Source organism: Thunnus albacares, chromosome 10, assembly GCF_914725855.1.
Source record: "Thunnus albacares chromosome 10, fThuAlb1.1, whole genome shotgun sequence".
NCBI classification, from domain to species: Eukaryota; Metazoa; Chordata; class Actinopteri; order Scombriformes; family Scombridae; genus Thunnus; species Thunnus albacares.
The window spans coordinates 5,184,383-5,196,967 of record NC_058115.1 but is presented as its reverse complement, the minus strand read 5'-3'; the positions used below and the strand labels follow the sequence as shown (position 1 = coordinate 5,196,967).

General features: G+C 41.9%; 1 long non-coding RNA gene across 1 annotated transcript; it reads right to left on the bottom strand.

Moving 5' to 3' along the window:
* Positions 1–303: 303 nt before the first annotated feature.
* Positions 304–2,899, bottom strand: LOC122991029. Its single transcript, XR_006405513.1, has 2 exons — positions 1,313–2,899; positions 304–462 (listed from the first exon to the last, which is right to left on the bottom strand). It is a non-coding gene; the product is annotated as an uncharacterized LOC122991029 (long non-coding RNA).
* Positions 2,900–12,585: the final 9,686 nt, after the last annotated feature.

The following is a 12,585-nucleotide window of genomic DNA, read 5'->3' as shown; positions in this document are numbered from 1 at the left end:
AAAAAAAAAAAACAAACAAAACATTCGCCAAGTGCTTGAAGTGCAGGAAAGCTGTCTGTGGAAAATGCAGTCAAGGTGCTGAATGTCACCTTGACTGCATTTGTGTGTTTGACAGACATGTAGTGTTCAAATGTGGTGATTTAGCCTACTCACAAATGTTCACTGTGTGTAAAACTTTTCACTTAATTGATTATTCACTCATTTTTCAGACAAAACACTTTTTGCAGGTTGCAAAACACGAGGCACACCACACTGCCTTTTTTGTTGAAGCCTATGATTTTTTTTAAAAAAAAGAGCAGCTTGCAATGTTTTTTGTTTGTTTTTTTTAATTATTGTCATCACCACCACATAAGGCCTGCCTTTCAATTAATCCAACTGGACAATGACAAAAAACGGAAATGAAATTGGGTGCTTTTCCGCTCTGAGTTGAAGTTTTTTCAATTCAAGGCATTCAGGACTCTCCTGCAAAAACATGAAGCACAGAAGAAAAACGTTAGGCGCTCAGCAAAGTAAAAGCAGTGAGCAAAAAGCTTCACTCTCATTGAAAACAATTACAAAAAGCTGCCCCAGGCTGCTAAAAAGCAGAATCTGGCAGACCCTTCAAGACTTATGATGCATGTGCACACTGGTGGAAGATGGTAAAGGGAAAGACGCAGACTTTTTTTAGACAGGCAGGTAAGAGGAAAAAGAAAAAGGAAGACAGATGCATGATGAGACTGCATTAACGATTGCAGCGCTATTTTAAACTAAATCAACATGGAATGGATTTCATGAAGACATTAAACTAATTAAAACAGAGATGTCGGTTTTAGCAGAAATAAAAAGTAAGGATGTCATTTTCAGGAGCAGGGAACAGGAAATAGAGGAAGGGGAGAAGTGCACTAGATATTTCTTTAAGAAAATTTATATAAAGAGGGGACCATTTTAAAAGTAACAACAAGCTGGGTGCACAGCTGACACAACGGAGGAAATTAACCAAATGGTTGAGCAATTTTACGGAGAACTGTAAAAAGAAAAACCCATTAAAATGGACACCATGACCGAAACTTTAAATTTCATTGAAAACACAGTAAAAGACAGTGTGCTTTTACTCCAAGCCAGAGTTTTGGAGTTAAATAAATGTATGACGAGTTTTAAGAGAGGGAAGTCCCCAGGACAAGATGGACTTCCCGTGAAATTTTATCTGACTTTTTTTTTTTTTTTTTTTATCACCCGACTTGTTTGCTGTTATGGATTTTGAGCAACTTGACCGACTTCCTGACCATTTTAGAATAGGGATAGTGACTTCTTCACAAAAAAAGACAAGACTGACCTGAAGAATTGGAGACCTATCACTTTTAAACTTTGACTGTAAACTTTTAGCATCACATATGTCCTTGTTTTTACAAGAGATGATTCATCCGGATCAAGCCTGTGCCATCCCGGGGAGGAAGATCACAGACAGCCTCGTACTGATCCGAGACACCATCTGTTATGCAAGAGACAGAAACATCCGGCTAGTAGTCCTCAATCTAGATTTTGAGAAAGCCTTTGATCGGGTCTCGCACCAGTACCTTTTCCAGGTACTGCCAAAAATGGGGTTCCCAGAGAGGTTTCTAGTTTGGGTGGGATTGCTGTTCCAGGGCATTACCAGCAAATTCGTTGTTAACGGGCATCTGACAAAAGCAGTTGATATTAACTGCGGCGTCCGTCAGGGTTGTCCGTTATCTGCCCTTCTCTATGTCACCTGTATAGAACCACTGGCACAGGTCTTGAGAAGGGACCAACGAATCAATGGGGTGGGAGTTCAAGGGAGCGGGGGACTTGTTACCAAGTGTGTTTTATATATGGACGACGTGAACATTTTATGCACTGACCTTTTATCTGTTAACAGGACGCTGGACTTGACTGACTGCTTTGTACGGGCCTCTGGGTCTAAACTAAACAGAGGCAAGACCTAAGCACAATTTTATGGACCATGGACAGCGACTGAAATGACAGGACTCCCTTTGACTATGACCCAGACTGACCAGAAAATACTGGGGATTAAATTTGACAAGAAAGGTGGAGGGAGAACAAATTGGCCAGACGTGGTAGGGAAAGTACGGCAAAGACTAGGGTACTGGGGACTTAGAGGACTGACCATGGAAGGAAAGGTTTTAATCATTAAAGCAGTGATTTTACCTTTGCTTTTACTGATCAGTTCTGTTTTTATCCCACCTAGGAGAGTGCTTTTAGATCTGGACCGAGCCATCTTTTATTTTCTGTGGGGCTCGAAGTGGGAAAGGCTAAGAAGAGATATCATGAAGAAGCCAAAAGAAAAAGGAGGAAAAGGAGTGCCCAATCTATATTTGTTTTTAGGAAGTAGATACATCACACTACACCTCAAAACAGCTACAGACCCATCCGGAAACCCCAAGACAAAAGCAATGACACAATTCTGGATGGGCTCTTACCTCAGGAAAATGAAGATTTTACCCACAGATCTCAAAGTACCTGTGTCTTTTAACCTTCCACCAGTTTATGCTTTCATCCAGACATTTTTAAAGCATTTTAACTTGGAGCAGGAGGAGTTGCATATTTTAACTAACAATTGGTCTCTGATTTCTGTTGTGCAGGAGTGGGAACCAGTGAGTCCAGTGCGCGGGCTCGCATTCGGTGAGCCCTCAACAGTTTGGCGCAACCTCAACCATCCCGCTCTTCCAAACAGACTCCAGGACGTGTCATGGATAGTAACTTGTGAAATCCTCCCAGTCAGGTCCATTATGCACTCCCGAGACATGTCTGCACTTCCAACCTGCCACCGACCTGTTTGTGGTGCACTTGAGTCGGTGAGGCATCCGCTCTAGGAGTGCAGTGAGGCGACAGACCAGTGGGCAACAGCCGGTTTTTTGAAATTTCCATACTTGCCAGCATGGGCGGTCCTGCTTTACCAAGCAGTGACTCACATTTAAAGATGGACCTCCAGAAACTTGCTGACAAGGAAGCATGTGCAGATTCCCCCTGTGGCTGTGATCTGGATGGCTGGATAGGCAGCAGGCCTAGGACACAGCCACAAAGAAGGTGGAGGAAGTTTTCTGCATCCAGTGGAATCAGCAGGAATAGACTTTTGATGCCACCCTGAGGAACAAGTGTGTGTTCAGAAGAGTGAAGTCTGCTGGAAGGAGGCTAGGTTGTTACCAGATTTTGAACAGACCAAACATCAGGAAAGTCACTGTACATATGTTCAACCCCTTTCTGACTGACCTTGTGTTAGCTGCATTTTTGGGGCAGTGTGGAGAGATGGTAACAGCAGCTAGGTACATTAATTATCCGATGGGGTTTTGGACTGGAAGGTGGCAGTTCCAGGCTCTGCTTTACTCTGAACTGGATGGGCCTTGTGTCCTAAAGCACCCACCTGCTTTTTTCAGCCTCAGTGGGGACTGTGGATACTGCACTACTCTCTGCAATCAGCTTTCTACAGAAAGCATAGTACCTGTGCTGGAGCCTGCGACCATTTCTGTGGCCAGGGGGGCATAAGGCCAAAGACTACACCACACCCAAGGCCTGTCATGGATGTGGTGGACTGAACCACCTGTACCAGAGCTGTCCTAGCTACAGGAGGTCTTTTGTGGAAGTGTCCAAAGCCACTAGTGGGTTTGAGAGAACCAAATAGCTGGCAATGGGATCCAAACCTGCAGGGAATGCCCCAGGGAAGCCAATGCAGGCAGAGGTGGGGGCAGGTCTTTCCGAGTGTGGAGTGGAGGCCATGCTCCAGGAGCAGAGATCGGTCAATGCTGTTGGGGTGGACGGAGGGGCCCTGTTTTGCTCCAGAAGCTTGTTCATATAGATGGAATTGAAGTTATCGGCATAAGCAATGGCTGCAACCCTGAGCGCTTACCCTGCAAGTGCCAGTAATCCAGTTGTCGGTGTTAATTCTTTTGATTAAAGGACTTGTTGCTAGAATGTATAGAGCAAGGCTCAGGGGACAGGCCTGCTTCACTCTTTTCTCCACTTCAAAACGCTCTGTTAAGACCTCATTTACATTTACACAAACACTTGATTTAATATACAGACATTTGATCATTTAGACAGTTACAGGTGCGACGTGCTGACGTGCTACGGTAAGCGTATTGTATCATTTCCGGTTGCCGACTGTGTATACTGATAGCGTTGTTGCTGCTCTCATCTCAGTTGATTTTCCTTTATATATCACATTACTGTTGATTAATATCTGCTGTATATTTAAACTTTCGCTAGTTTTACACAAGCAGTCTCAGCGCTTTTCTCTTAACGACTTTTCTCGCTAATCGCACAAGTTGTTAGTCACTTTAGCTCTGCAGCTAGCACTAGCAGCTAATTCAAACTAAGCAGTTAGCGATGGCTTCTCTCTCTCCCTCTCGTTCTCCTGCTCTCTCTTGCTCGGTGTGCCAAATGTTCAGTTACTCCTCTGCCTCCTTTAGTGATAGTGATAAGTGTAATAAGTGTAGTCTATTTGCAGCACTGGAGGCAAGGCTTAGTGAATTGGAAGCGCGGCTCCGCACCATGGAAAAACAATCAGCTGCTAATATAGTTAGCCAGCCCCTAGTATCCGGTGCGGGCCGACCTAGCATAGCTCCCACTCCCCCGGTAGCTCCCGAGCAGCCGGGAAGCCAGGGCGGCTGGGTGACTGCCCTAAGCAGAAGCCCACGGTTCACCACCAACCAGTTCATGTTTCTAACAGGTTCTCCCCACTCAGCGACACAAACTCTGATTATTGGCAGCTCCATAGTCAGAAACGTGAAGTTAGCGACACCAGCAGCTATAGTTAAATGTATTCCTGGGGCCAGAGTGGGCGACATTGAGTCAAATTTAAAACTGCTGGCTGAGAATAAGCGTAAATATGGTACGATCGTCATCCATGTCGGCGGCAACGACTCCCGATTACGCCAATCAGAAGTCACCAAAATTAATGTTGAGTCGGTGTGTACATTTGCTAAAACAATGTCGGACTCCGTAATTTTCTCTGGACCGCTGCCTAATCTGACCAGTGATGACATGTATAGCCGCATGTCACAATTCAACCGCTGGTTGTCGAGGTGGTGTCCAGCAAACGATGTGGGCTTCATAGATAATTGGCAGACTTTCTGGGGAAGACCTGGTCTGATTAGGAGAGACGGCATACATCCCACTTTGGATGGAGCTGCTCTGATATCCAGAAATATGGCCAAGTTTATTAGTAAACCAAAACCATGACAACCCAGAGTTGAGACCAGGAGGCAGAGCTGCAGTCCTACACGCTTCTCTGCGCTTCCATTAGAGCAGTTACCCACCCAAAACCACATAGAGACTGTGTCTGTCCCCCGACCACATAAATCAATTAAATCCAAAGTATATAAAAGAAGAGTCATTCATGAAAATCTAGTAAAAATTAAAACCACTGCTGCAATAGTACAACAAAATAAGATAATTAAATGTGGACTCTTGAACATTAGATCTCTTTCATCTAAAGCAGTTTTAGTAAACGATTTAATTTCAGATCATCGTATTGATTTATTTTGTCTCACTGAAACCTGGCTGTGTCATGAAGAATATGTCAGCCTTAATGAATCCACTCCCCCCAGTCATATTAATACTCATATTCCTCGAGACACTGGCCGAGGAGGAGGAGTTGCAGCCATTTTCAACTCAAGCCTAATCATCAACCCTAAACCTAAATTTAATTATAACTCATTCGAAAGCCTTGTTCTTAGTCTCTCCCAGCCAACCTGGAAAACTTTACAGCCAGTTCTATTTGTTATAGTGTACCGTCCTCCTGGCCCGTACTCTGAATTCCTATCTGAATTCTCAGAGTTTTTGTCGTATTTAGTCCTTAGTACAGATAAAGTAATTATAGTAGGTGATTTTAATATTCATGTGGACGTTGATAGTGACAGTCTCTGCACTGCATTTCTCTCATTATTAGACTCAATTGGCTTCCCTCAGTGTGTAAATAATCCCACTCACCGTCTTAACCACACCCTAGACCTTGTTCTAACTTATGGGATTGAAATTGAACATTTAATAATTTTTCCACAAAATCCTATTTTATCAGATCATTTTTTAATAACTTTTGAATTCCTATTACTGGATTACACACCATTAGATAAAAATGTCCTCACTAGATGTCTATCTGATAGTGTTGTAGATAAATTTAAGGAAGCAATTCCGTCAATACTGAATTCACTGCCATGTCTCAATACTACAGAGGACTCTTATGTTAACTTTAGTCCCTCCCAAATTGATAATCTTATTGATAGTGCTGCAGGCTCACTAAGACAAACACTCGACTCCATCGCCCCCTTAAAAAAGAAGATAATAAAACGTAAGAGGTTAGCTCCATGGTATAACTCCCAAACCCGCAAATTAAAGCAAACATCGCGAAAATTGGAAAGGATTTTGCGTTCCACCAAAGTAGAAGATTCTCGCTTAGTCTGGCAAGATAGTCTTAAAACATATAGGAAGGCCCTCTGTAATGCCAGAGCCGCCTATTACTCAGCATTAATAGAAGAGAATAAAAACTGCCTTAGGTTCCTTTTCAGCACTTTGGCCAGGCTGACAAAGAGTCATAACTCTACTGATCCATGTATTCCTATAGCTCTCAGTAGTAACGACTTTATGAGCTTCTTTAATGATAAAATTCTAACTATTAGAGACAAAATTAACCATCTCCTGCCCTCAACAGGCACCGTTCTCTCAAACACAGGAACCTTGGTAACGGCAGTAAATCCTGACATATATTTGGACTGTTTTTCTCCAGTAGACTTGTCTGAACTAACTTCAATGATTTGTTCAGCTAAACCATCAACCTGTCTCTTAGATCCCATCCCAACTAGGCTGCTTAAGGAAGCCTTACCCTTAGTGAGCACTTCTTTACTAGATATGATCAATCTGTCTTTAGTAACAGGCTATGTACCACAGTCCTTTAAAGTAGCTGTAATTAAACCTCTTCTTAAGAAGCCTACTCTTGATTCAGGTGTTTTAGCCAATTATAGACCTATATCTAACCTTCCATTTCTATCCAAGATCCTTGAGAAAGTAGTCTCTAATCAGTTATGTGACTTTCTACATAACAATAGTTTATTTGAGGATTTTCAGTCAGGATTTAGAGCGCATCATAGCACAGAAACAGCACTGGTGAAAGTCACAAATGACCTCCTAACTGCATCAGACAAAGGATTTGTCTCTATACTTGTCCTGTTAGATCTTAGTGCTGCATTTGACACAATTGACCATCAAATCCTTTTGCAGAGACTGGAACATTTAATTGGCATTAAAGGAACTGCATTAACCTGGTTTAAGTCCTATTTATCAGACCGATTTCAGTTTGTACATGTTAATGATGAATCCTCCGTGAAGGCAAAAGTTAGACACGGAGTTCCACAAGGTTCTGTACTTGGACCAATTCTATTCACCTTATATATGCTTCCTTTAGGTAATATTATTAGGAATCACTCCATAAATTTTCATTGTTACGCAGACGATACCCAATTATATTTATCAATGAAGCCAGATGAACCCAATCAGTTAAACAAACTCCAAACATGCCTTAACGACATAAAGACCTGGATGACCTGCAATTTTCTACTACTAAATTCAGATAAAACTGAAGTTATTGTGCTTGGCCCTAAACACCTTAGAAACACATTATCTAATGATAAAGCTGCTCTGGATGGCATTACCCTGGCCTCCAGCACCACCGTAAGGAATCTGGGAGTTATCTTTGATCAGGATATGGCACATCCTGTCCCTAAAAGATGCAGAAAAACTAGTTCACGCATTTGTTACTTCTAGGCTGGATTATTGCAATTCCTTATTATCAGGCTGCCCTAACAAGTCTCTAAAGACTCTCCAGCTGGTCCAGAACGCAGCTGCACGTGTATTGACTAAAACTAGAAAAAGAGACCACATTTCTCCCATTTTAGCTTCACTACATTGGCTTCCTGTAAAATCTAGAATAGAATTTAAAATCCTTCTCCTAACTTACAAAGCCCTTAATGGTCAGGCACCATCATATCTTGAAGAGCTCATAATACCGTATTATCCCACTAGAACACTGCGCTCCCAGTATGCAGGCTTACTGGTGGTCCCTACAGTCTTTAAAAGTACAATGGGAGGCAGAGCCTTCAGTTATCAGGCTCCTCTTCTATGGAACCATCTACCGGATTCAGTCCGGGGTGCAGACACCCTCTCTATGTTTAAGAGTAGGCTTAAAACTTTCCTTTTTGATAAAGCTTATAGTTAGGGCCGACCAGGCTCGCCTTGGATCAGCCCTTAGTTATGCTGCTATAGGCCTAGACTACTGGGGGACTTCCCATGATGCACTGAGCTCCTCTCTCCTCCTCCTCCTCTCCATCTGTATGCATTCATGTAACATCAATGCATGTCACTAACTTTGCTTCTTCCCCGGAGTTTTTTGTGCTTTCTCATCTCACAGAAAAACCTGACTCCCGGGCCGAACCATCGCGGTCCTTCACAGTCCTGATGGCATCCTTCCCTGGCTGTTGCTGCTTGTGCTTGTTGTTGTTTGTTGTTGTCATTGTTTTTCTTCTGTCCCCCCTCCCCCTTTCCCTCTCTCTTTCTCTCTCTCAACCCAACCGGTCAAAGCAGATGGCCGCCCACCAAGAGCCGGGGTCTGCTTGAGGTTTCTACCCGTTAAAGGGGAGTTTTTCCTTACCGCTGTCACCAAGTGCTTGCTCATGGGGGAACTGTTGGGTCTCTGTAAATTAAAGAGTACGGTCTTGACCTGCTCTATGTGAAAAGTGCCTTGAGATGACTTCTGTTGTGATATGGCGCTATATAAATAAAGATTGATTGATAAATAAATAAAGATTGATTTGAATAAAACCACTGGGAAAGCCATATGTTTTCATTACCGACCAGAAATAATCTCTCAAAATATATTCAAATGCTCTTTTGGATGAAGACCCATAATGTAAAAATCTTTTGCATCCTTAGGTTTGTGTATTATCTCTCTTTAAATACAAAGATCCCACATCACCTGTTCTTTGATTGCACATGTTGTCTATAATTTCTTCTAAAATATAATTTAGTCTGTTCATAACTATTTTAGCAAATATTTTATGGTCAGTATTCATAATAGTCAGATGTCTAATTACCTGCATTGCACATAGATGTGAGCAGGTTTAATTCTTCATCAATGTATAACTGATAAAACTCAATGGGCAGGCTGTCTGGAACGGGGATTTCCAAACATTTAATTGTTTGATGGCCTGAACCACCTCATCTTTTCTTATTTCACCAAGGAGTGAAGTAAAGGTTGACGAAGGGGGACAGTCTTTAAAAAAAAAGGAGTTCGCAATGTTAGTGTTTGTTTCTATTTTCTTATAGGCAATGGAACATAGTTCTCTAATAACTTCCCTTTTCTTCTTTTCACAGAGCACATTTCATCTTTATTTCTTGGTGATTTTGTGAACGTAAATCAGGACAAAACATTGAGGTAAGAGCATGTAAATATTATAATTCATAATTAAAATGATCCATGATTTTAAATTTGTCATTGTTTCTTCACCTGACATAGATGTTTCATTTGTTTTAAACCAATATACTGATTTATTAGTGCATCATACTTATTAATTTTAAGTTTATTTCATTTTTTCCATTTAAATTTAAAGAAATCTCCTATCCTGTATTTCACCATTTCCCATAATTTAATCAGATTTCTCTAGTATATTTAGTTTGATTATTTGATTAATTTCCTGCTTTAATTCTGTTATTAATTTTTTGTCCTGTAAACTCTTAAAGTTTCCAAAATCGTCTGTTACCTGAGGCTCCAGAGAACAAAGATGTTTTAACTAAGAGATGATCTGAGAAATCTTTAAGATAAAAAACACCATAATAAGATACCTTTTTGACAATACATATATTCTGTCATTGCAAATTTTAGTTTTGTAGTCAAACCTAGAAAAATTGGTTCCTCCGGACTCAGTTTGAACACAGAGCTGCTGACACAGTTTTTCTCTTCAGATACAGTGACTGTGACTTCCCTCCGCACACAACACAGACACAACAGTCCGATCACAGACAACATCCTTTTATTCACAACTGCTCACACACACTTAAGTATGCAACACTTCCACCGTGCTTTTTCTAGCACACATTTTCCAGTTACTTTAAGTCACCCAGTCTCACAAATAATATTTACTGGATTCGGCCAAATAATTTCCAGTGACCACCATGCTGTCTGTCTAAGGTGTGCAGCAGTCATCTGAGGTCCAGCACACTACTGCATTTAAAGGGAGAGTACAATCAGCCAACAAGCACCAGCTGTGCCAATCAACTCACCTGGCACTGCTCTCATGAGCCATCTGCACACCCTTCTTTCCTGCAGCTGAGTGCTGACCACACTCACCCCCACAACCACATAAAAAAAATACAATGGGTGCTTTTCAATTCGCTAATTCTATGCTTCCTCGCGTCCTCTCTCCTCCGTGACCCAGAAACCGTCCTCCCTCCGCCATCATGGAGGATCTTCCAATCCCTTAAATGCACCTGGAGGAGACGAGGAGCTTAGAGTGAGGAAACACAGGTGTATCCTATGCGGAAGTTTTTTAACGGACGGCAACACTCTCTAGTGTCCAATCTGTTTATTGATTGGTCAGCTGATCTGACAGGACAGTAAAAAGTCAGACTGTTATTGTAATACGGCAGATCAGGAAAACTACCTGCGGAGAGGGAATGAAAGCACAACAGCATCTTCTCATAGCCTATTTATTTATAAAATCAAAATTACTGACTCATGAATCAATCATAAAAACACTACTACTTTCCTCCATAAGCCAAAAGGCTTCTCCTCTCTTCTTCTGTTTCAGTACGTCTCAGCTCCTCTAGGAAAACATGACGCTGCACAGCTGTTTCTCCTATAAAACTGTTACTTAGTAATTTCTGGGGGTGAAGTGCGTCATCATAAGTTGTCGTCTCCTCAAAATGACACTGGAGAGAGCGAGAACGTCCCGTTTGATAAATTAAATTCCTCCGTCCTCGCATCTCTCTCTCTCATCCTCGCTGGGAGGAGCTCAAGCACGAGAAAGAGACGCGAGTGAGGCAAACGAGGAGACACGTTAGCGTAATGAAAAGCACCCTATATCCTACCCACATTAGTTCTCTAAGAGCTGGCTTCCTGTACAGGGATTAAGCCCGGTTGTAGACTTAATCACATTTTAAACCTGGACTTACTGAAATGGCTTTCTCAGACATGTATTAAAATAGTCCCAGACTTGCCCTAGTCTTGATTTCAACAATTGGATTTCCAGAAGAAATATTAGAGCTAATCCAGATCTAAATGAAAGCTTAAATTAAACCTGGCCAGAGGCAGGTTTAACTTCAGACTAACGGCTATTTGCCTCAAGGTTCACTTTAACAGTAGAGGAAAATGGATTACCTTGACTAATTCAATGATGATCAAAGACCACCCCCAAGACAAGAAAGAAAGTTGCTTATAGACAGGAGCAACCCACTGAATGATTTTGATAACATGCATTTTCGTGACTGTTTCTGTATGTACAAAGAAAATGCAGCTGAAATAATTTGCCAAAGCTTTCATGTAACTCAGTAAGGGGAATCCCTATCCCTGCTTCCTTAAAAGTACCTATCACCTTGAGGTTTTTAGTATGTGAAACAGGAGATTTGTGTGGTGTAAGTGAATCAACTGTATGCAAAACAGTGCACAAAGTCTGCGATGCTATATGTGAACTGAAAAAGGATTACATCAAGTTCTCCAATGCTGCTGACCAGGTCACCTACAAGGTGGAATTTTATGAATATGGGAACTTGGCTGTACTGATGGATGTCATATTCCCATTAAGTGTCCCTCCACAGTAGATGCTGAGGAGTTCAGGAATCATAAAAACTGGTATTCAATAAATGTAAAAGGTGTGTGCACTCCCACTACACAGTTCTCCAATATTGTTGCATATGTTGGGACGGTTCAACTCATGACTCCAGTATTTTCCAAAACTGAAGCTATTCAGCGAAGTTTCAGGAGCAGGACCACACCTCAATTACGCCACTCAATTCAGCTGTCCTTACATCCACAAACGGAGCCTGACATCAGAGACTGAACTGTCGCCTGTCTCCAACTATTCCTATAAGGGTAGACATTCCCTTCAACCGCAGCGACAATAAAGTCAGACTGTTTCATCTCTACTCAGCGTCAACAACAATCACTGAACCTCCCGCACTTCCGGATTCATCGCCAGAGCCAATCACCGCCAAAGTCGGCTAGCGTGACGTCACAGACCCACAGCTGCCTCCACGGCCACAGCCTGCTGGGGGCCAGGTCGTATTTCCCCCTGTGCAGCAAACATCGCCAATGCTTTTCTAGAAGCCTCAAGTTCCATCATAGTTACCAGACTGGCTTGCCTTTACTATTACAACTGATCTAACGTAACTTCAGTAAATTCTATCGCCATGTACACCGCATTGCAAGTTAATAATAACTATCAAACGTTGTTTCAGTAATGTCTGGCGTCACTTGCACTGGGTTGTAGGTTACTAATCAAACTATAATGTCACTTAATAACATTCGTAATTACTGGCACCATTTAGCCAGTTGCTAATTTATGTCACTTCAGTAAGGTCTATCGTTAT